Source organism: Saccopteryx bilineata, chromosome 3 (genome assembly GCF_036850765.1).
Source record: "Saccopteryx bilineata isolate mSacBil1 chromosome 3, mSacBil1_pri_phased_curated, whole genome shotgun sequence".
In the NCBI taxonomy this organism is placed as follows: Eukaryota; Metazoa; Chordata; class Mammalia; order Chiroptera; family Emballonuridae; genus Saccopteryx; species Saccopteryx bilineata.
Window position 1 is genome coordinate 178,099,047 of NC_089492.1, and position 21,194 is coordinate 178,120,240.

The window sequence follows — 21,194 nt, forward strand, 5'->3', positions numbered from 1 at the left end:
ACCAGAAAAAAGGAGAAAAAAATAATAAAGAAGAAAAAAAATAAAAATAATAAGTAAAAATCTGTTGTATTAAGTGGAGTGAAGACTAAGTACAATGGAGACCTTGGGTTGGGAGGAATGCTAGTGAGTTAAAAAGCAACGTAAAAAGTACCCAAAATGCGGCCCTGGCCGGTTGGCTCAGCGGTGGAGCGTCGACCTAGCGTGCGGAGGACCCGGGTTCGATTCCCGGCCAGGGCACACAGGAGGGACGCCCATTGGCTTCTCCACTCCTCCGCCGCTCCTTCCTCTCTGTCTCTCTCTTCCCCTCCCGCAGCCAGGGCTCCGTTGGAGCGGGGATGGCCCGGGCGCTGGGGATGGCTCTGTGGCCTCTGCCTCAGGCGCTAGAGTGGCTCTGGTCGCGACATGGCGACGCCCAGGATGGGCAGAGCGTCGCCCCCTGGTGGGCAGAGCGTCGCCCTGGTGGGCGTGCCGGGTGGATCCCGGTCGGGCGCATGCGGGAGTCTGTCTGACTGTCTCTCCCTGTTTCCAGCTTCAGAAAAATGAAAAAGGAAAAAAAAAAAAAAAAGTACCCAAAATGCCATAAAAATAAACAAACAAAAAAAAAAAACAAAAGCGAAAAAGAAAAAAAAAAAAACCCCAAAAAACTTGAGTCCCAAATTAAATAATTTGTTCGTGATTGAGGATTAAATGGGAGGAAAAGTAAAACGAGAAAAGAAGAAACGAATAGAAAGGAAAAAATAAGAAAAAGAGAAAAACGAAGGAAGAAAAAAAGGAAGAGAAAAAAACAAAATAAAGCAAAACAAAAAAAACAATAGAGGAGAGAGTGAGAGTTAAGTGTTTTGGAGTGTAACCTTAAAGGAGAGTGAGGATGAAGAAAAGAAATAAAATGTAACACTCATGGTTAGTGTAGTTCAAGAAAGGGAAGCATAAGATGGGCAGAGAATAAAAGGACCGAGGTGGAGGAAATAGAAATAATAATAATAAAGGCAATAAGATAGAAGAAACAAACAAAAACAACGAAAAATTAGTGGAACAAGTTGTAAAGTCTGTGGATTTCTTGATTTTGAGAGGTTAACTTCTTCCTTTTTCTTTTCTTTCCCTCTTCCTAGTCGGTGACTCTGTACCCCAGGCTCTGCCCCTGTGTCACACTTAGGTAGGGATTTGCAGTTGATGGGATTCTATGGCAATGTCACATAATTGGCTTTAGTCTTACTGGTAGTCAAGGCTTGTTGGCGTTTGCAGGGTCCAACAATGAGAGAGTTTGCTTTCCTGGATTCTCTCTCCTAGTCCCCCCTTCCTGAATTAGCAGCCTGGTGATCCAGCTATAAGGCTGCTACTGCTTCTGCCTGGGGAGTAAGAGGCTCAGAGAGCTAGGAAATCCCCACTCTATCCCCACTCAGCGCAAGGCTTTGGAAAAGGCTCTGGCAGTCAGAGCCTCCAGCGTAATCAGGCGGGGGTGGGAGTCAATTGTTGTCAAGGTGACAGTTCAGCGCCTAGCATTCAGTTGGACCACTCAACCCAGGCTTTCCACACTTTGTTGCCTGTTTTGGCTGGAAAGAAGAGGCACTAGTCTCTGCTTGCGACTAGTGTAGTATAGATCTTATTATCTGCCAAGTCCCTCTTGTTAGCGTTTATCCCTGAATATGGAGGCTCTGTCAATCAGAAGTTGCCCCCGCCCCTTTAGCGAGAGGCACTAAAAAAATATCACGCCTCTTGTCTTGGATCGCTGAACTGAGAGAGATCTTATCAGTTAGAGCCCTGTGGGCGCGCAGATTTCGTGGGTTAAGTTAATTTCAGTGATTGGGTCCGCAGCTGTGCTCCCGAAGGTATTTCAGGCTGCCTGCGCACCCCTCCCCCAACGCTTGATTGTTAGCTTGAATGGCTGGGTGAGGTGCCCCGCCCACGGAGAGAATCTCCCAAGTAGGAAAGACCGCCCTGGTGCCTCTCCCGCTCGCCCTGCCGCTGGTGGCTGGGGCACATCGGGCGCAGGATAATGGGCACCCTGGGTGTGCGGGCCATTAGGGCGCTCTGGGCGCGTGGGACGCCCAGGGCACGTGCGCGAATGGGGTGCTCCGGGCACCGGTGGCTGGGGACTCTCCCTCGCAGTGTGCGGGCCGCTGGGGACGCTAGCGGTACTCGCTCTGTGACCGGACCACGGCACCAGGCGCGCGCCGGTGGCTGCTCGCAGCGCTTAGGTTGCCGCACCCTGAGTGTGGGCCGACTCACCACAGGCACACTCCCTCCGCGGCTTGAATGAACGTCCCTGTGGTAGTTAGCTTCCTCCACACCCTCGTCTCTCAGATTCAAGTGATAACAGTCCTTTCGCTTTCAGTTTGTGTGGAACTCCGGAATGCTCCGAGGATAAATTTTTCTGTTTCTAGTTGATAAATTTGTTGAGATTTTGGGGAGATCTGTCGGATGCGCTGCTCATGGCGCCATTTCTGTGATGTCACCAAATTTAGGCTTTTTAATAAAGCACATAAGTCTCAAATGGTCCTCCTCAACCTGCTCCCCTAGGTCAGGGGTCTCCAAACTTTTTACACAGGGGGCCAGTTCACTGTCCCTCAGACCATTGGAGGGCTGCCAAATACAGTGGTCCTTTCACTGACCACCAGTGAAAGAGGTGCCCCTTCCAGAAGTGCAGTGGGGGCTGGATAAATGGCCTCAGGGGGCCGCATTGCGCCCCGCGGGCCGTAGTTTGGGGACGCCTGCCCTAGGTCATCCCTCTTTCTTCCTCTGCACACTATTCCAATCACATCCAACTCCTGTTATATCTTAGGGGCTTGCCAGCTTCTCACCCTTTACAAACTGGGATGCCTTTCCTACTTGTCTTTTCAACAGTTCCCTATTTCCCCATGTATAAGATGCTCCCATGTATAAGACACACCTTAATTTTGGGGCCCGAAATATGGAAAAAAAAGTATTACATAAAGTTATTGAACTCAAATTTTATTCATCATAAAATTCATACAACTCCTCATCATTGTCAAAACTGCCATCCATTAGCTTGTCTTCATCTGTGTCTGATGATGAATTACTGTCTTCATTTATTGCCTCGTCCTCAGTTCCATCTATGGCATTTGAAATGCTACACTTCTTAACTGACTTGACAATGATCTCAATCTTGATATTATCCCAGGATCTTTTCACCCAGGTACAAACTTCTATAGTTACTTTCTTCACTCTTTCTACTGGTGTCAGATTGTCCCTAGAAGACTTCATCCATTGGTTCTATTGGTCTCTCATGGCAGCTTTGAAGGGTTTGTTAATGCTGACATCAAGTAGTTAGAACTGGGATGTGAAAGACCCAGTCCATTCCGTTTCACAAACCTGAAGCACCAATTGTGTCCTTTGAAATCAGTAACTTCCTTTTCATCAGCAATTCTTACCTCATGCTGAACCATCTTTGTGGACACAGGAATTCTAATTGTCCTTTGCTCTTCAATCCCCATCTTCAATTCCCTCTATAAATCAGGCCATTTTGCTGACTTGCCTCTCATGGCCTTCTTCTGCCGTGGTGTTTTCAGTAGGGTTTCTTCTTCCCATAACCAGTCTCAGATTGACTTCTCAGTTGGAGGAAGACCAAATTTATGTTCAGCAGCATGATTTCCATTCACTTTTGCAAACTGGTTCACTTTTAACTTGAATTCAGCACTGTATGAAAATCTTTTCTGAGCCATTTCTGGGCAGAATTTGGCAAAATGTAACCTACCGTAATGTTTGTTTGTTTTTTTGTTTTGTTTTTTACAGAGACAGAGAGAGTCAGAGGGATAGACAGGGACAGACAGACAGGAATGGAGAGATGAGAAGCATTAATCATTAGTTTTTCGTTGCGCGTTGCAACACCTTAATTGTTCATTGATTGCTTTCTCATACGTGCCTTGACCGCGGGCCTTCAGCAGACTGAGTAACCCCTTGCTCGAGCCAGCAACCTTGGGCTCAAGCTGGTGAGCTTTTGCTCAAACCAGATGAGCCCGTGCTCAAGCTGGCGACCTCAGGGTCTCAAACCTGGGTCTTCCGCATCCCAGTTTGATGCTCTATCCACTGTGCCACCACCCGGTCAGGCCCGTAATGTACTCTTAACAAGTATGAAACACTGAGTGCAAAGACAAGTGTGAAAAAGTGGGAAATGCAAGTAAAATAAACTACAACCACTGTATAAGATGCACCCAGTTTTTAGGCCCCAAATTTTTTGAAAAATGGTGCATCTTATACATGAGAAAATATGGTATCTTTCAGAATTCACCCCAAGCTCTGCCTTTTCTAGAAACCTTTCCTGAGCCTTGCTCTACCCCCACCCCCTACACCCCCACTCCTGTCCTGTCCTGTTATTCCTTCTTTGTGTTCCAGCCAAACCCTGTACTGACTTCTATATATTGCCCCCCCCCCCCTTTTTGGTTACTTCCCTCTAATAGAGTGTACGATTCTTATAGCTGGGGACTCTTTATTTCTGTGCTAACTAGCTTGTAATAGCTACTCGGTAAATGTTTTTTAAATGAATGTAAAGATGAATTAGTATGTTTAAGAGATACTTCTCCATGGGCCCGTAGAAACTCTTAACTGTAATTCAGAGTAGTGCTTCCCACAGCCCAGTCGTTCCTACGACAGATTGTGAGTTCCCTGCGATCAGGAACAGTGCCTTATTGCGTGTAAATGTGCAACAGACGCTTCTGGCTTGCTCTGAGTCTTTAAAATGCTTTGACATCTTCACACTCAGGCAATGTTAACTGTAATTGAAGACACTATTTGGTGTGCATACATATATAAAGGAAATGATTAATTATGTTGTAAAAAAGACAGCAGTTACTTGACAGCTTTTTAGGTGGGAAGGTGGTGTCTGTCAGTAGAACTCACCAGTAACAAGGGTGATCATTCTGGCACCCCTCCTTTGGTGCCCAGGAACAGAGATGCACAAACACAGGCTGGAGCTGGCAGAGCTGCCTTTGCAAATGGCAGCGTAGATAGTTCCAGCGATCAGACAGGCTTTCAGTGCTGGGCTTGCTTTTCGATTTTAGTCCAGCTTCCCAAGATGAATGAAATTTAACTCTTTTTTTATGACTCTTCACATCTTTGATAATAGGAGAAAGAGATAAGAGGAAAGGTGTTGAAGCTTGGCATTAAAAGGAAAATTTTAACAGGACATGAAATACAGTACTTAATTATTTTTGTTGAACTCAATTCTCCTAACACAGTATGGTGAGATGTGAACAAATTTGGCACATGTCTTTTATATAAATTGTACCCTCAAACTGACAGAGTTGACCACAAAACAGGACATTGGTAAGCCAATATTTATAAAATTGGAGAAATGGGGATTTATGGACAGAATTTGGGCTCAGTTTTCAAAGTAGATAGTGGCCGGAACAGGCTGTTAATAGCAGCTGGATCTGCAGATGTGAACAGTGGATTAATTGTGTAAAGAGAGAAGGATGACAGCAGAGCTTGAGAGGAGAGAGAGACACACTCCTGTATGCAAACAAAGCAAGTTCTCATAGAGTGGGCCCTACCCCCAAGCCCTTTGATTCTGGATTTGGGAGCTAGGAAGTAGTGTGTTTTGCATTGATGCTTTCAATGCAGAACTCAATGAACTGTAGCAACTCTTATACCCATGGCCATATGGACCTTTTTTTGCCTTATCTCTGTTTGATTCCGCAAATTCTGAGCACATATCAACTGTGTCTATAGTTGTAGAGAATAAATAAATGAATTAGCCGAGTCCCTGGCTCAAGAAACCTCCCAGCTTAATGAGAATATAAAGCACTTAGGGTGGTGCCTGGTACATAGCAAATACTCCATCCATGTAGCCTGGGGAGAGGAGCCCATGGGTAGATGCTGTCAATACTGATAACAGTAGCTGCTGTATACTGTACTGAGTTACTACTGTGCATCAAGCATTGTATTAGTATTTTGTTTAAATTTCCACAGTCCTGATTTAATGTAAAATGTGCAATTATTTAGGTAGAGTGCATGTTAGATAGATGGAGCTATCAACTGAAACGGCACAGAAAAGAAGAATAAATGTGGAGAGTAAGTTGAGGTAACACTGGAGAAGGTAATTAGGCAGATCTTGAAGAATAATTTGTAGCTCAGTGGGCAGGGAAATGAGGAAAGGGAGGGGGTTGCAGGAAGGAAGGTATTCCCTGATATGTCTCTGTTTTCTCCCCCCTCCCCAGACTCCCACTGGGCTTAATCCACCCAGATGATTTCTTGGTCATTGGTGGAAGCTCTCAGAGCTGAAGAGATGGCTGACTCTTGACATAATATATAGATAAATATAGTAGTGTTTTTCTGTCTTTTTAGAAGAGGGAAAATTCAATGAACACACAAATAAGGTTTGAAGGGTGACAAAACACTGTGTTGTTATCTCACTATGTCCACTATGCTAAGCAGCAATCATATGTGAAAACACAGTTTTACATGATCATATAATTAAAAGGTAGTTCACGGCCTGACCTGTGGTGGTGCAGTGGATAAAGCATCGACCTGGAAATGCTGAGGTCGCCGGTTCGAAACCCTGGGCTTGCCTGGTCAAGGCACATATGGGAGTTGATGCTTCCTGCTTCTCCCCCCTTTCCTCTCTCTCTCTCCTCTCTCTCTCTCCTTTCTAAAATGAATAAAAAAAATAAAAAAAAAACAAAATAAAAGGTAGTTCACCAAGAAGTTGCTTTAATAATACATTCACAGACTGATCTGTGGTGACGCAGTGAATAAAGCATTGACCCTGGAATGCTGAGGTTTCCAGTTCAAAACCTCTGGCTTTGTCTGATCAAGGCACATATGGGAGTTGATGTTTCCTGTTCCTACCCCCTTCTCCCACCCTCATCTCTCTGAAAATGAGTAAAATAATAATAATAATAATAATAATAATAATAATAATACATTCTCAGGGACAATAAAATCATTAGGAAAAACCAATTGTCCTCTAAGAATTAACAATGTAGCAGAACAAAGGGACCCCCCCCCAAACTCTAGTTAGACACGTATGAAATTAAGAGTAATTAGAAGTGGTGTTCTTAAGAAAGGTTTCATAAGGGAGTGACATTTGAGGTGACATTGAAAGATTTTAATATGGAGAAATTGAAAGGGAGTAGGCTTTGACTCACTTTGCAAAAAATATGTATGTTTGGTAATTTTTCTTTGCATAAAATTAAATTATCTGTGCCCTGGCCAGTGGCACAATGGATAGAATGTCACCCCAGAGTGCTGATATCGCCAGCTCTATCCCAAGGGGCACTGGCTCAACCCTGAGGTCACTGGTTAGAGCCCCAGTCAGGGCACATATGGGAAGCAACAATGGAATTACAACAAAGTGGAACAAGTTAATGCTTCTCTCTCTGTCCCTCCCTCCCTCCCTCCCTTCCTCTCTCTCTCCCTCCCTTCCTCTCCCTTCCTTTTTCCTCCTTCTTCTCTCTCTCTCAAAAAAATTAAATTATCATAGAGAGTAATATTGGGTTAATCATTTTGTGCTTGGAAGAGAACTGTGAGAGGTATTAAAATTATTTTGAAAAAAATGTGCCTTTTTATTTTTAAGAATAATTGTTTTATGTTTTGTCTTTTCAATTAGACTGTAAGCAACTAGAGGACAAAAAAATTGCCTAAATACATATTTGAGTTCCCTAAGATACCTAAAACCAAGAAAAGAGGCAAATAGGCATTTGTTGATTGCTTTCTGGATTAAACATTTTTCACTTGGAGAGCATCTAGAGTAAGTATACGAGTAGAAAGAATGAAAGAGAGGATACAGAGGCAGTGCAATTGAAAGTACCTTTATATTTGGTTTTTATGACTTAGCAAAGTGATTACCAGATCACATTTTTTTTAGAACACTGATGCTTTCTGGTTCTTCAAGGAATGTAGAAGATTCTTTCATTCTTCCTTTTTTTATTATTGTAAATTGAATTTTGCTGAAATGCCATCAGAGATTGGACATTAGAGAAGAGTGGAGTTTGACTAGGCTGTATTCTGCTCCTAAGTCCTGGGACTCCTTTGCCTCAGGATATACATCACTCAACATTTTTGCCTTATTAAAAACAACTTGTAATAACTTTACTAGCTGTTCATTGGTTCTCAAAGATGCAAAGCTAACAGATTTTTTTTTTTAAGAAATAAAGGTGGAACAGATGTGGACTGTAAGCTGCAGGGAATTAAGTGCTGAGATGAATGTTACAAATTGCAAATGAAGAGGAAGGAGTAGGATTCTGAGAAGGTGGAGTCACATTTTATTGAAAACAATGAAGACAATGGCTTTCAGATATTAAAAACAACTGGAGAGCATCTATTTTTTTTTTCTTTTTCTACTTGAAGGCATTTGGAAAGTATGGATATCTTTACAAATAAAGTTCTCACAATGTTGATAGGCATTGATGAAATATGAAATCTTACCGTTTCCAAACGACCTATTTTTTTACAACATGCATTAAGATTCCAGTTAAGCCTGACCAGGCGGTGGCGCAGTGGATAGAAGCATTGGACTGGGATGTGGAAGGACCCAGGTTTGAGACCCTGAGGTCACCAGCTTGAGTATGGGCCCATCTGGCTTGAGCAAGAATCTCACCAGCTTGGACCCAGGGTCGCTGGCTCCAGCAAGGGGTTACTCAGTCTGCTGAAGGTCCGCGGTCAAGGCACATATGAGAAAGCAATCAATGAACAACTAAAAAGTCGCAACACGCAACGAAAAACTAATGATTGATGCTTCTCATCTCTCCATTCCTGTCTGTCTGTCCCTCTCTCTGACTCTCTCTCTGTCCCTGTAAAAAAAAAAAAAGATTCCAGTTAAGATGCTCATGACTCCATAATGAATAGATGAAATAAGCATTTAGGAATTCTTATGAAATGAAGTAAAATTCTCTAATGTAATGTGCTGGCTTTGAAAACATTAGTGCCTTTTTATTTAAAGCAGTTAATTTCCAATTAATAACTCTCTCAAGAAAATAGTTTTGCCTGACCAGGCAGCGGAACAGTGGATAGAGTGTTGGACTGGGACCATTGGGCTGGGATGCAGAGGACCCAGGTTCGAAACCCCAAGATTGCCAGCTTGAGCACAGGCTCATCCAGCTTGAATGGGGACTCATCAGCTTGAGCACAGGGTCGCTGGCTTGAGCATGGGATCATAGACATGACCCTATGGTCACTGGCTTGAACAGGGTGTCACTCCCTCTGCTGTGGCCCCCCCAGTCAAGGCACATATGAGAAAGCAATCAATGAACAACTAAGGTGCTGCAACAAAGAATTGATGCTTCTTATCTCTCTCCCTTCCTGTCTGTCTGTTCCTATCTGTTCCTTTCTCTGTCTCTGTCAAAATAAATAAATATAAAGAAACTAGTTTTGTTATCTCTTTGAAAGATCAGTGGATTTTGTATTAGAAAACCAAAACTTCTATAAAACCTAAGAAAATCATGTCTTCTTTTGTTATAAACCTTTTGTGATTAAATTATAAGTAAAGTTTGGCCACGAGAAAAAAGATATTTTGTGAATAGTTTATATTACTGACAAGATTGCAAGAGAAATGATTGGACAAAATGATAAGACAAAGAAATTATTTTAAATATTTTTGAAACTTTTTTTTTTTTTTTTTTTACTGAGTCAGAGAGTGAGTCAGAGAGAGGGATAGACAGGGACAGACAGACAGGAACAGAGAGAGATGAGAAGCATCAATTATTAGTTTTTCATTGCGCGTTGCAACACCTTAGTTGTTCATTGATTGCTTTCTCATATGTGCCTTGACCACAGGCCTTCAGCAGACCGAATAACCCCTTGCTGGAGCCAACGACCTTGGGTTCAAGCTGGTGGGCTTTTGCTCAAACCAGATGAGCCCGCATTCAAGCTGGCGACCTCGGGGTCTCGAACCTGGGTCCTCAGCATCCCAATCTGATGCTCTATCCACTGCGCCACCGCCTGGCCAGGCTGAAACTCTTTTAGTAACAGTCATAACTAAAATTATTCTAGCAACAGTCAAGCAAATAATTGTTTTAATTTCTGTGCAAACTACAAATTATATATGACGTGTCCATACTTGCTTATTCATGTGAACTGTGAAGTAATGGTTCTAACTCACATCCATTCCATGTTCTTCTCTACATTCCAATTCCTTCTCCTGGTATTATGTTTATTTACTGAAGAAATATTATGTATGGTGGTTGCTCTGTATGTGGTACTGATCCAGGCAGGAACTGTGAGGTGCCTGAACTGAAGTTCCTGCCCCCAGTGGCTTCACCCCGAGAGTGGAGGTGAGACCCACACTGAACAACATGTGAGCCAGTGCCACGGGAACTAGAGTGCTGCAGAATTCCATAAAAGGGGTGATCACTTGTGGCATGGATTGAAGAAAAACATTTATAACAGTTTTTTTTTTCCTATTTGCTTGCTTTGTGTTTTTAGAAAAATCCCTCAGACTTCTGGGCTTCAGCTTTCTCATTGGTAAATGTTTAGTGAAATACTAACTGTGACTGGTTTGAGGGATGAGCATTCTAAAATGCCTGTGATCAAAGGTTTTGAGATTGGAGGCATAATTCAGTTCAGGAAGAGGCTGTTATTTGACAAGCAAAGAACAGTTGAATCTATCAGTGCGGGCCCTTTTCTCCTCTGTGGAGTTATAACATCTGTCTGCATTTTAGGGGACAAACACTTAAATTTTCTTTTATCTTTCTATGAGCAAAAACAGCCTTAAACTATTAACTCTTTGTTAGTAATGGTAGTTGGCACAGAACTCTGGAATGATTATTACTGAGAAGTAGACCCTGAAAGTTTTAGGTGGATTTTGTTTTTAAGTAGCATTACTGTGAATGTAAAACACTAACTTTTTCACCATGTATGCAAAATAGCAAACTGTAAAAATAACTTTTAGCTAGGTGTGAAAATTAACATACAAGAAATAAATGACTATTTCATTATATAGCAGCTACTAGGCGGAATCATTGAGATTCTTGAGGAAAACAATAAAGATATGTAAAAATTGAAAAACAGCCTCTGTTGGCTATTTGAAGTAAGGAGAGTTGACGTAGATCAAAGGGAAAGGAAGATGTCCTGGGAATTAATATCAAATGTTATAAAGTGCTATTAAAAGGAGATTGTGGGATCGGAGGGAGGAGGCTGGATCCAGGTCTTGTATTTAGTAAAGAGGGAAAATAGCAATGGAGTAGACAGACGTTACAACTCCCTCCTCCCAGAACCAAAGTGGATTACTACCTAACTTAGGAACAATCATCTTGAAAAACCAACTTTGGACTAAACGAAGAGGAATCTATAACCAAGCATCACTGAAGAAACCACACTGAGCTGGTAGGAAAGGCAGAGATGCAGAATGGGCTGTCCTGCTCCCAGGAGTGAGAGGTGGCCTGGAGGGTCTCTTACGGTGGGGAGGGTTGCCCAGAGAGTTGTGGGTCCTCAGCCCCAGGACCAGAACCCCAGCCTGGAGCCCCAGAGACTAGAGGAGGCGTACAGACAGTATTTAACTGAAAGAAGAGCTGGGTTACTTTTTGCGAGAGGGACACAAAACTGTCAGACCCAGGCTCCGTCTTAAAGGGAACACACAGAAAATCTTGTTCACTGCAACTTACTTGGGGCTCTAGGAGTGCAGAGTGCTGAAAGGACTGGAGTAGCAAGAGGAGAGTGTGGTCTCAGGGGCACAGGGAGAGACTGTGGGGGACAGCCATCCTGAACCCTGTACCGGGTCACTCTGCAAACCTAAAGTGACCATTTTTCCTGGGAGAACCAAGCCAGCAAAGGGAAGCAATTACCTCATCCACCAGAGGCTCTCCTGCTCTAGTCAGTGCAAAGAGATGCTTAGAAACAGGGGTGTATAAGGAACACAGGTTTTGAGTGCTGAGGTCTGGGCTACACTGCCCCCCCCCAAAACTGCTGAGTACCCTCTGAAAGGCAGGAGGGCCCAGCTGCAGTGGTGCTGTGGCACTTGGCCCACACAGTGGCGGGGGGCAAAGCCCAGCAAGGCAGCCTGCATGGCAGCAGCAGGGATGGGTGATAGAGCCTGGCAGCCAGCACAGCAGTGACAAGGGGCAGAGCCCAGAGAGGCAGCCCGCACCTACAGGGTGTGGAGACTCATGGCCCACGTGGTGACAGTGAGGGGTGGAGCCCAGAGAGATGTCCCCTGTGCCCACGGGGGTGGAACCTGGCGAGGTGAGTAGCCCCTGTGCCCATGGAGCAGCTTGAGCTACGGCCCGCCAGCTCGTGCACTCAGCAGTGCTGGTGCCCAAGTGCCCGAGGAGGTGGTAGCAGTGGGTGCCCAGTGGAAAGATCACACCTCTGAAAAAGAGAGGCCACACACACTGTCCAAGAGTAGATAAAAGCCAGCCTAGTAGTGCAGCTGATATTTACAAGGGCATCAGGGCCCAGCAAAGGCAGCCACAAATTCTGGATCACCTGTAGCTCCAAGAAGGTTGCTAAGGGCCAGTCATAAGCAGTGACCCCCACTGGTCTGCATCAGGTTCTGGCCAGGGAGGTTCAGGGCTGGTACATCCAGCATCCAGATATGGAGAGCATCAGCTCAGAACCTAACAATCTTAGTTAGAGTGGTATCTTAAGGAAAGGTTCCTCACACCTGACCCAGCTAAGACATAGAAAACTCTGACAAAAATAGCAAAAAGAGCAGTAGCAACAGACAAGTAGCCCACAGTGGAGTACAAGGAACAGCTGAGGTCAACCCAAGAAGATCTAGGAACAACACAACTGAAAGCTGGAGGCAGACAACATCAACCCCATACTCAGCTAGCTACACAAACAACACATCCAAAGGAGCAGTCTATAAAGAGACAAAATGTGAATGAAGACAGAGAAATGCAATTCAAGTGAATCAACAAGAGGAATCCCCAGAAAAAGAACTGAATGAGATGGAAATAACCAAGATACTGGGTGCAGAGTTTTCAATAATGGTTGTTAGGATGTTCAAGGATCTGAGAGCAACAATAGATGGACATAATGAGCACCTAAACAAAGAGATAACAAGCATTGAAAAGGACATTGAAATCATAAAAAAGAATCAAACAGAAATGATAAACATAATATCAGAAATGAAGACTACACTAGAAGCAATTAAAAGCAGTCTGGATGAAGCAGAGGATCAAATCAGCCATTTAGAGGACAAGATAAACGAAAGCACAGAAGCAAAATGGCAAAAAGAAAAGAGGATTAAAAAGTCTGAGGAAACTCTAAGCTCTGTGACAACATGAAGAAAAACAACATCCACATCACAGGGGTTCCTGAAAGAGAAGAGAAAGAACAAGGGATAGAGAACCTGACTGAAGAAATCATAGTGGAAAACTTTCCTAAATAGATGAAGGAAAAAGTCACACAGGTTCAAGAAACACAGAGAATCCCATTGAAGAGGAACCCAAAGAGACCTACACCAGGACACATCATAATTAAAATACCAAAGCTAGGAGATAAAGAATACTAAAAGCTGCTAGAGAAAAGCGGTCAGTCATTTACAAAGAAGCTGTTATAAGGATGACATCTGACTTTTCAACAGAAACACTTGAGGCCAGAATGGAATGGCAAGAAATATTCACAGTAATGCAAAACAAGAACTTACAACCAAGACTTTTCTATCCAGCAAGGCTATAATTTAAAATTGAAGGAGAAATAAAAAACTTCACAGACCAAAAAAAAGAAAATGCAAGAAATTCATTATAATCAAACCAATGCTGCAAGAAATGTTAAGGGGCCTGTTGTAAACAGAACAAAGGGGAAAGAAATCTAGTAAAAGAGGAATGTAGATTTAAAGAATAAAATGGCAATAAACAACTACATATTAATAATAACCTTAAATGTAAATGGACTAAATACTCCAATCAAAAGACATGGGATAGCTGCGTGGATAAGAAAACAGGACCTGTACATAAGCTGTCTACAAGAGACCCACCTCAAAACAAAAGATACACATAGACTGAAAGTAAAGGAATGGAAAAAAATATTTCATGCACATGGAAATTAAAAAAAAAGCTGGGTTAGCAATACTTATATCTGACAAAATAGACTTTAAAACAAAGACTATAGTAAGGGATAAAGGTCACTACATAATGATAAAGGGAGCAGTCCAACAAGAAGATATAACCAGTATAAATATCTATGTGCCTAATATAGGAGCACCTAAATATATAAAGCAGATTTTGATGGACATAAAGGGCGAGATCAACAGCAATACTATAATAGTAGGGGATTTCAATAACCCACTAACTTCACTGGATAAGTCCTCAAGAAAGAAATTAACAAAGAAACAGCAGCCTTGAAGGGCACACTAGATCAACTGGATTTAATAGATATCTTCACAACCTTTCACCCCAAAGCAGCAGAACATACATTCTTTTCAAGTACTCATGGTACATTTTATAGGATAGACTCCATGTTAGGACACATAACGAGTCTCAGTAAATTTAAGAAGATTGAAATCATATCAAGCATCTTCTCTAATCACAATGGCACAAAACTAGAAACTACAGTAGAAAAACTAAAAAACATTCAAACACTTGGAAACTAAATAGCATGTTATTAAACAACTAATGGGTTAACAATGAGATCAAGGAAGAAATAAAAAATTTCTTTGAAACAAATGAAAATGAACATACAACAACTCAAAATTTATGGGACACAGCAAAAGCAGTCCTGAGAGGGAAGTTCATAGCATTAGAGGCATACCTTAAGAAGCAAGAAAAAGCTCAAATAAACAACTTAACCTTGCATTTAACAGCAAGTAAAGCCTAGAGCAGTGGTTCTCAACCTTTCTAATGCCGTGACCCCGCAATACAGTTTCTCATGTTGCATTGACCCCAAATCAAAAAATAATTTCGGTGGCTACTTCATAACTGTAATTTTGCTACAGTTATAATTCGGAATCTAAATACCTGATATGCATTATGTATTCTCATTGCTACAAATCAAACATAATTTAAACATAGTGATTAATCACAAAAATAATATTTAATTATATATTGAGAAATATTTATTACTAATTCCAATAAATTACATTTCACTAAGGCATAGCATGGGTTTAAATATAACAACAATTCCAAATAAATAACATTTCACCATGGCATAGCATGGGTTTAAATATAACAACAGTAATATAACAGTAAACAACAGTGCAATATTTTGCAACAGTATGCTGCCAAATTCAGTGAGATGGTTGTGGTTGCTTCTTGCTTACCAATTCAGAAATTCTTGGGGCATTCTCTGCAAGGGCACAGCAAAGATCATTTTCCACAACAAGTCTACTTCGGTATTTAGACTTGATTACCAGCAAGCTGGAAAACCCTGTTTCACAAAGATATGTTGTTGGAAAAGGAAGAAGAAGGCGCAGCACAGTCTCAGACAGAATAGGATATAACTGTAAACACTTAATCCAGAATTTTGTCAGTGGCATCGTAGAGAAATCTGTTCTCGCTGCATCATTGTTAATTAGGTCAATGAACTCTTCTTGCGCTGTCTCCGGAACATCTTCAACTTTCAGTGTGAATGGACTTCTGGCAAGTGCAAATGGAGTGTCAGGTAGATGAGGAAAGTATGATGAAATTTCGTCTGCAAGCATGTGCAAATGTTCTTTCACAGAAGTCGAGTGCCTTAAACAGTCGGCTGTTTTGGCAACTGTGCAACGAGCTAGATGCGCCAAACAATGCTCTGTTATTTCACACTGAAGTCAGATAGTTGTCAAGAGGAAAAGTTTTAAAACATGTCTTTGAGCTTTGTGATGAACTGAAAACATTTTTTAATCAGAAAGCAAGACCACAATTCGAAGCACTATTTAGCGATAAAACTGAGCTGCAGAAAATAGCTTACTTGGTGGACATCTTTGTCATCTTGAATGACTTGAATTTATCACTGCAAGGACCAAATGCAACGTGCCTGGATTTGTCCGAAAAAATTAAATCATTCCAAATGAAACTTCAGCTTTGGAAAAATAAATTGGATAAAAATAAAATTTACATGTTTCCTACATTATCTGCCTTCTTTGAGGAACATGACATTGAACCAGACTTTTATAGGAGGCAGATCTTTTACACTGCAGAATCCGCACAGCAGATTCCTCAGTGTGAGGCCTCTTTCAGTCTATTGGGGGTGGCGGATTCCACCTTTGGAATTTTTCTGCTCTAGGAAAAGTTCTAGCATGAAAAAAATTAAGCAACATGCTCTATATTTGAGCGGAATCTGCTGCGGCCTCCCATTGACTTGAATAGTAGAGGAAGAAATGTGTCGGAAACTGTCATTTCTCCACCTCTTATTGAAATCAAAAGGAGGCTGCGACGGATTGTGTGGTAACCTGAGATTCTCGGAAGCTCTCTTCCACAAAATCCACTGCACTCCAATGAAATCAATAGTAGGCGAATTCAGTTTCAGGCGAAACTGAAATCAGCAGTTTCCTCATTCAGAATATGGGAAAATAGTGGGAGATATGGGAGATAATTATACATTGGGGAACAGTGTGAACTACATCTTATAGTGGTCTCTTATAGTATAAGACCGATGTAGTTCACACTGTATATATGTATGGTACTTTGTGTAAGTATAAGCTGCTTTGTGTACTGTGTAATGATTACACACAAAGCAGCATACACCTACACAGTATTGTGTGTATGGTGTGTGTACTGTTTTTACATTATTAACCTTTTTTACACCAGCAGGCTGTCTCACAGGCTCTCTTGGCTCTCCGCCTCCTAGGCTTCTGTCCTCCAGCGCTTGCTGCACCCGCCCACTGATGACGTCAGCAAGCGCTGGACACATGTAATGCGCTGCTATGGACGAGCAGCCGCGCTGCTATGGACTGTGGAGCGTTCCCCCCACTTCCCCTGCCCCTTAGGCCCCAGACAGATGATACAATCACGTCTGCGCATGACCGCAGGCATTCAGTTTGGAATGCTTGTCCATAAAGGCGTGTGTTCAAGCTGAATAGCGCTGCTGCAGACAGTAGCGTGGCTTCTCAGCGGCTAAAGCCATCAGAAATATGTATTTTCCTATGGCTTTAGGCGACCCCTGTGTTTTGGTCGTTCGACCCCTCCTGGGGTCGCGACCCACAGGTTGAGAACCGCTGGCCTAGAGGAAATAGAAGGATGAAAATAATAAAGATCAGAGCAGAAATAAATGACATAGAGGCTAAGAAAAACAATACAGAGGATCCATGAAACCAAGAGCTGGTTCTTTGAAAGGTAAACAAGATTGATGAACCTTTAACCAGACTCACCAAGAAAAAAAGAGAGACAACTCAAATAGATAAAATGAGAAATGAGAGTGGAGAAGTAACAACTGACACAGCAGAAAAACAATCCCCTTCACTATTGCAACAACAAAAAAGAATAAAGTACCTAGGAGTAAATTTAACCAAGGAGGTTAAAGACTTGTACTCGGAAAATTATAAAACATTGATAAAAGAAATCAAGGAAGATAAAACAAGTAGAAGCATATACCGTGTTCGTTTTCATTATATGAAAATACTATGAAGAACTGTATGCCCCCAAATTAGACAATCTAGGGGAAATGGACAAATTCCTTGAAACATAATCTTTCAAAAATCAATCTGGAAGAGCCTGACCAGGCGGTGGCGCAATGGAGAGAGCATCGGACTGGGATGCGGAGGACCCAGGTTCGAGACCCTGAGGTCACCAGCTTGAGCGCGGGCTCATCTGGTTTGAGCAAAGCTCACCAGCTTGGACCCAAGGTCGCTGGCTTGAGCAAGGGGTTACTTGGTCTGCTGAAGGCTCACGGTCAAGGCACATATGAGAAAGCAATCAATGAACAACTAAGGTGTTGCTACAAAAAACTGATGATTGATGCTTCTCATCTCTCTCCATTCCTGTCTGTCTGTCCCTATCTATCCCTCTCTCTGACTCTGTCTCTGTAAAAAACAAAACAATAACAACAACAAAAAAATCAATCTGGAGGAATCAGAAAACCTAAACAGACTGATGACAACAAATGAGATTGTAACAGTTATCAGTAAACTCCCAACAAACAAAAACCCTGGGCCAGATGGCTTCACAGGCAAATTCTACCACATATTCAAAGAAGAACTAACTCTTATTCTTCTCAAGCTATTTCAAAAAATTCAAGAGGAGGGAAGGCTTCCAAGCTCCTTTTATGAGGCGAGCATAATTCTCATTCCAAAGCCAGGCAAAGACAATACAAAGAAATAAAATTATAGGCCAATATCCCTGATGAACTTTGATGCTAAAATTCTCAACAAAATATTAGCGAACCGGATCTAGCAATACATGAAAAAAACCATACATCATGATCAAGTGGGATTGATTCTGGGGAGGGAAAGCTGGTACAATATTCACAAATCAATCAATGTGATTCATCATATAAACAAAAGGAAGGAGAAAAATCACATGATGATATCAATAGATGCAGAAAAAGCATTTGATAAAATCCAGCACCCATTTATGATCAAAACTCTCAGCAAAATGGGAATATAGGGAACATACCTCAACATGATAAAGGCCACCTATGACAAACCCACAGCCAACATCATACTCAATGGGCAAAAATTATCAGGAACAAGGCAGGGGTGCCCCCTTTCGCCACTCTTATTCAACAGAGTCCTGGAAGTCCTAGCCACAGCAATCAGACAAGAAGAAGAAGAAAAAAATGCATCCAAATTGGAAAAGAAGTAAAACTATCATTTGCTGATGAAATGATCCTGTACATAGAAAACTCTTAAGACTCAGTCAAAAAACTACTGGAACTGATAAATGAATTCAGCAAGGTGGCAGGATATAAAATTGATATTCAGAAATCAGAGGCATTTTTATACACCAACAGTGAACTCTCTGAAAGAGAAAGGAAGAAAACAATCCCCTTCACTATTGCAACAACAACAAAAAATAGCTGTTCATTTTAGCCTTGTTTATTGTAAGTCGAGAGTAAATGTTTGTAGAAGTAACAAAACTGAATTTAGACTTGAGATTGATGATGTAAGTTGTGTGCATATACTTAAAGGCATTGAAGTATATGTGGGCTTTAACTGTTCAGAGTACGATTTAATCTTTTGATGATGTAAGGCAGGGGTTGGGAACCTATGGCTCATGAGCCAGATGTGGCTCTTTTGGGTTTTTTTGTTGTTTTTTGTTTTTTTTTTTTAATTCATTTTTTTTAGAGAGGAGAGAGAAGAGGGGAGGAGCTGGAAGCATCAACTCCCATACGTGCCTTGACCAGGCAAGCCCAGGGTTTTGAACCGGCGACCTCAGCATTTCCAGGTTGATGCTTTATCCACTGCGCCACCACAGGTCAGGCCAGATGTGGCTCTTGTGATGGCTGCATCTGGCTCGCAGACAAATCTGTAATAAAAAAAAATAACGTTAAAAATATAAAACATTCTCATGTATTACAATCCATTCATTTCCTACCACTCCTGTTCATGGTTGCAGGTGGCTGGAGCCAATCACAGCTGTCCTCTGGGACAACACCAAATTTTTATTGGATAATGTGTAACGTACATGGGTCATTGTATGGCTCTCATGGAATTACATTTTAAAATATTTTGCGTTCGTGGCTCTCTCAACCAAAAAGGTTCCCGACCCCTGATGTAAGGTCTCAATGGCATTAATCATTCAATAAACAATTATAAAGCAATTACTCTGAACACTGAAGGATACAAAGGATACCAAGTTCCCGCTTTCAAAGAACTTATTCTACCAGTGGAGATAAAGCATGCATAGATGATATACATGATAAGTGAAAAACAAATAATCAGGATAGGTGTCATCAAAAAGGGAATTGAAGAGTGTTGTGAGAGTTTAGAGAAGGGAAAGCCAGTTCCTTTGGATTGAACCAAAGAACACTTCCCAGATGAAAAATATATTGAATTGGTCCTTATAGGAGGAGTATGAAGCATTTTGAAGGGTGGAAATGAAGAGCACATTGACAGGTGGGATTGTAACTCCAAGGGGCTGTTGAGTTCAGCTGAAGCGTAGAGAAGTTGGGGAACATGGCTGGAAAGGCCTCATTGTGGCCAGTCTCAGTGCCAGGTCAGAGGGCTTTGGTTCTGTTTGCTCGGTGCTTATGATCCCTTGGAAATGATTAAGCATTAGAGGGTCCCTGTTCATGGAAGGTTTGTAATTTGCTGTTTGTACTACAAGTGGAAGAGGCTGTAAAGTGGAGCCCAGGAAAGTGGCTGCTAAGTCATCTGGGCCAGAGTTAGCTAACAGGTAGCTATATTGAGAAACACTAATTCCAAGGCATGTTAACAGGTATTATTCAAAAACAGGGTTGCCTACCTAAATTAGAGAAATAAAAACTTAAACAATTAAATGGGTTTATTTGCTGGAGGACTTTTCAGAGCCTTTAATATAGAGAATTCCCCAAAAAGGGCAAAATGTACACCATTTCTAACGTGATTTAATCCTTTTTTATGGACTGTCTCATGCAACTAATGTTCCTTGGAGCACATTTTAGGGAATGTTGCCCTATGCATTTGATAATGATGTCCAGAACATGAGTGGTGGTCATATGCATAGAAAACAGGAATTAGCTGAGTATCCATAAAGAGTCAGCATTAGCCATTCCTGGTAACAGAGGCATTCAGTAACTATGCAGAAAATTAATGCATGCAGGAATGAATTATTGGTTTATTACAACTCTGGGTCCAAAATTGCATACTGAAATAGAAGAGGGAATGGTGTCCAAGATGACAATGTGGGGAGTTTTGAGCTTTGGCTATGCTAGAAATGGTAGTGTCATGGAAAGTTAGAAGGAATTGGTTTAAATGAAAATTGATCACTTTTCTGTTTCTTGAGCAGCTAGCTGTGGGAGACCCAGTGGAGGGCTACTGCAGGTGTTGGAATGTTGACTTGGGAGAGCTTATTGTTTTTTCTCACTAAATGCATCACATAAAATTTTTTTTTTTGTATTTTTCTAAGTTGGAAACGGGGAGGCAGTCAGACTCCTGCATGCGCCTGACCGGGATCCACCTGGCATGCCCACCAGGGGGCGATGCTCTGCCCATCTGGAGCATTGCTCTGTTGCAACCAGAGCCATTCTAGCGCTGGAGGCAGAGGCCATAGAGCCATCCTTGGCACCCGGGCCAACTTTGCTCCAATGCAGCCTTGGCTGCGGGAGGGGAAGAGAGAGAGAGGAAGGAGACAGGGACAGGGTGAAGAAACAGATGGGCGCTTATCCTATGTGCCCTGGCCGGGAATCAAACCCGGGACTCCTGCACGCCAGGCCAACGCTCTACCACTGAGCCAACCGGCCAG

At 42.1% G+C, this 21,194-nt stretch overlaps 1 protein-coding gene across 1 annotated transcript in view; it reads left to right on the forward strand.

Moving 5' to 3' along the window:
- The window catches only part of KIF13A (kinesin family member 13A), a 287,998-nt gene that overhangs the window by 162,071 nt on the left and 104,733 nt on the right, over positions 1 to 21,194 (forward strand).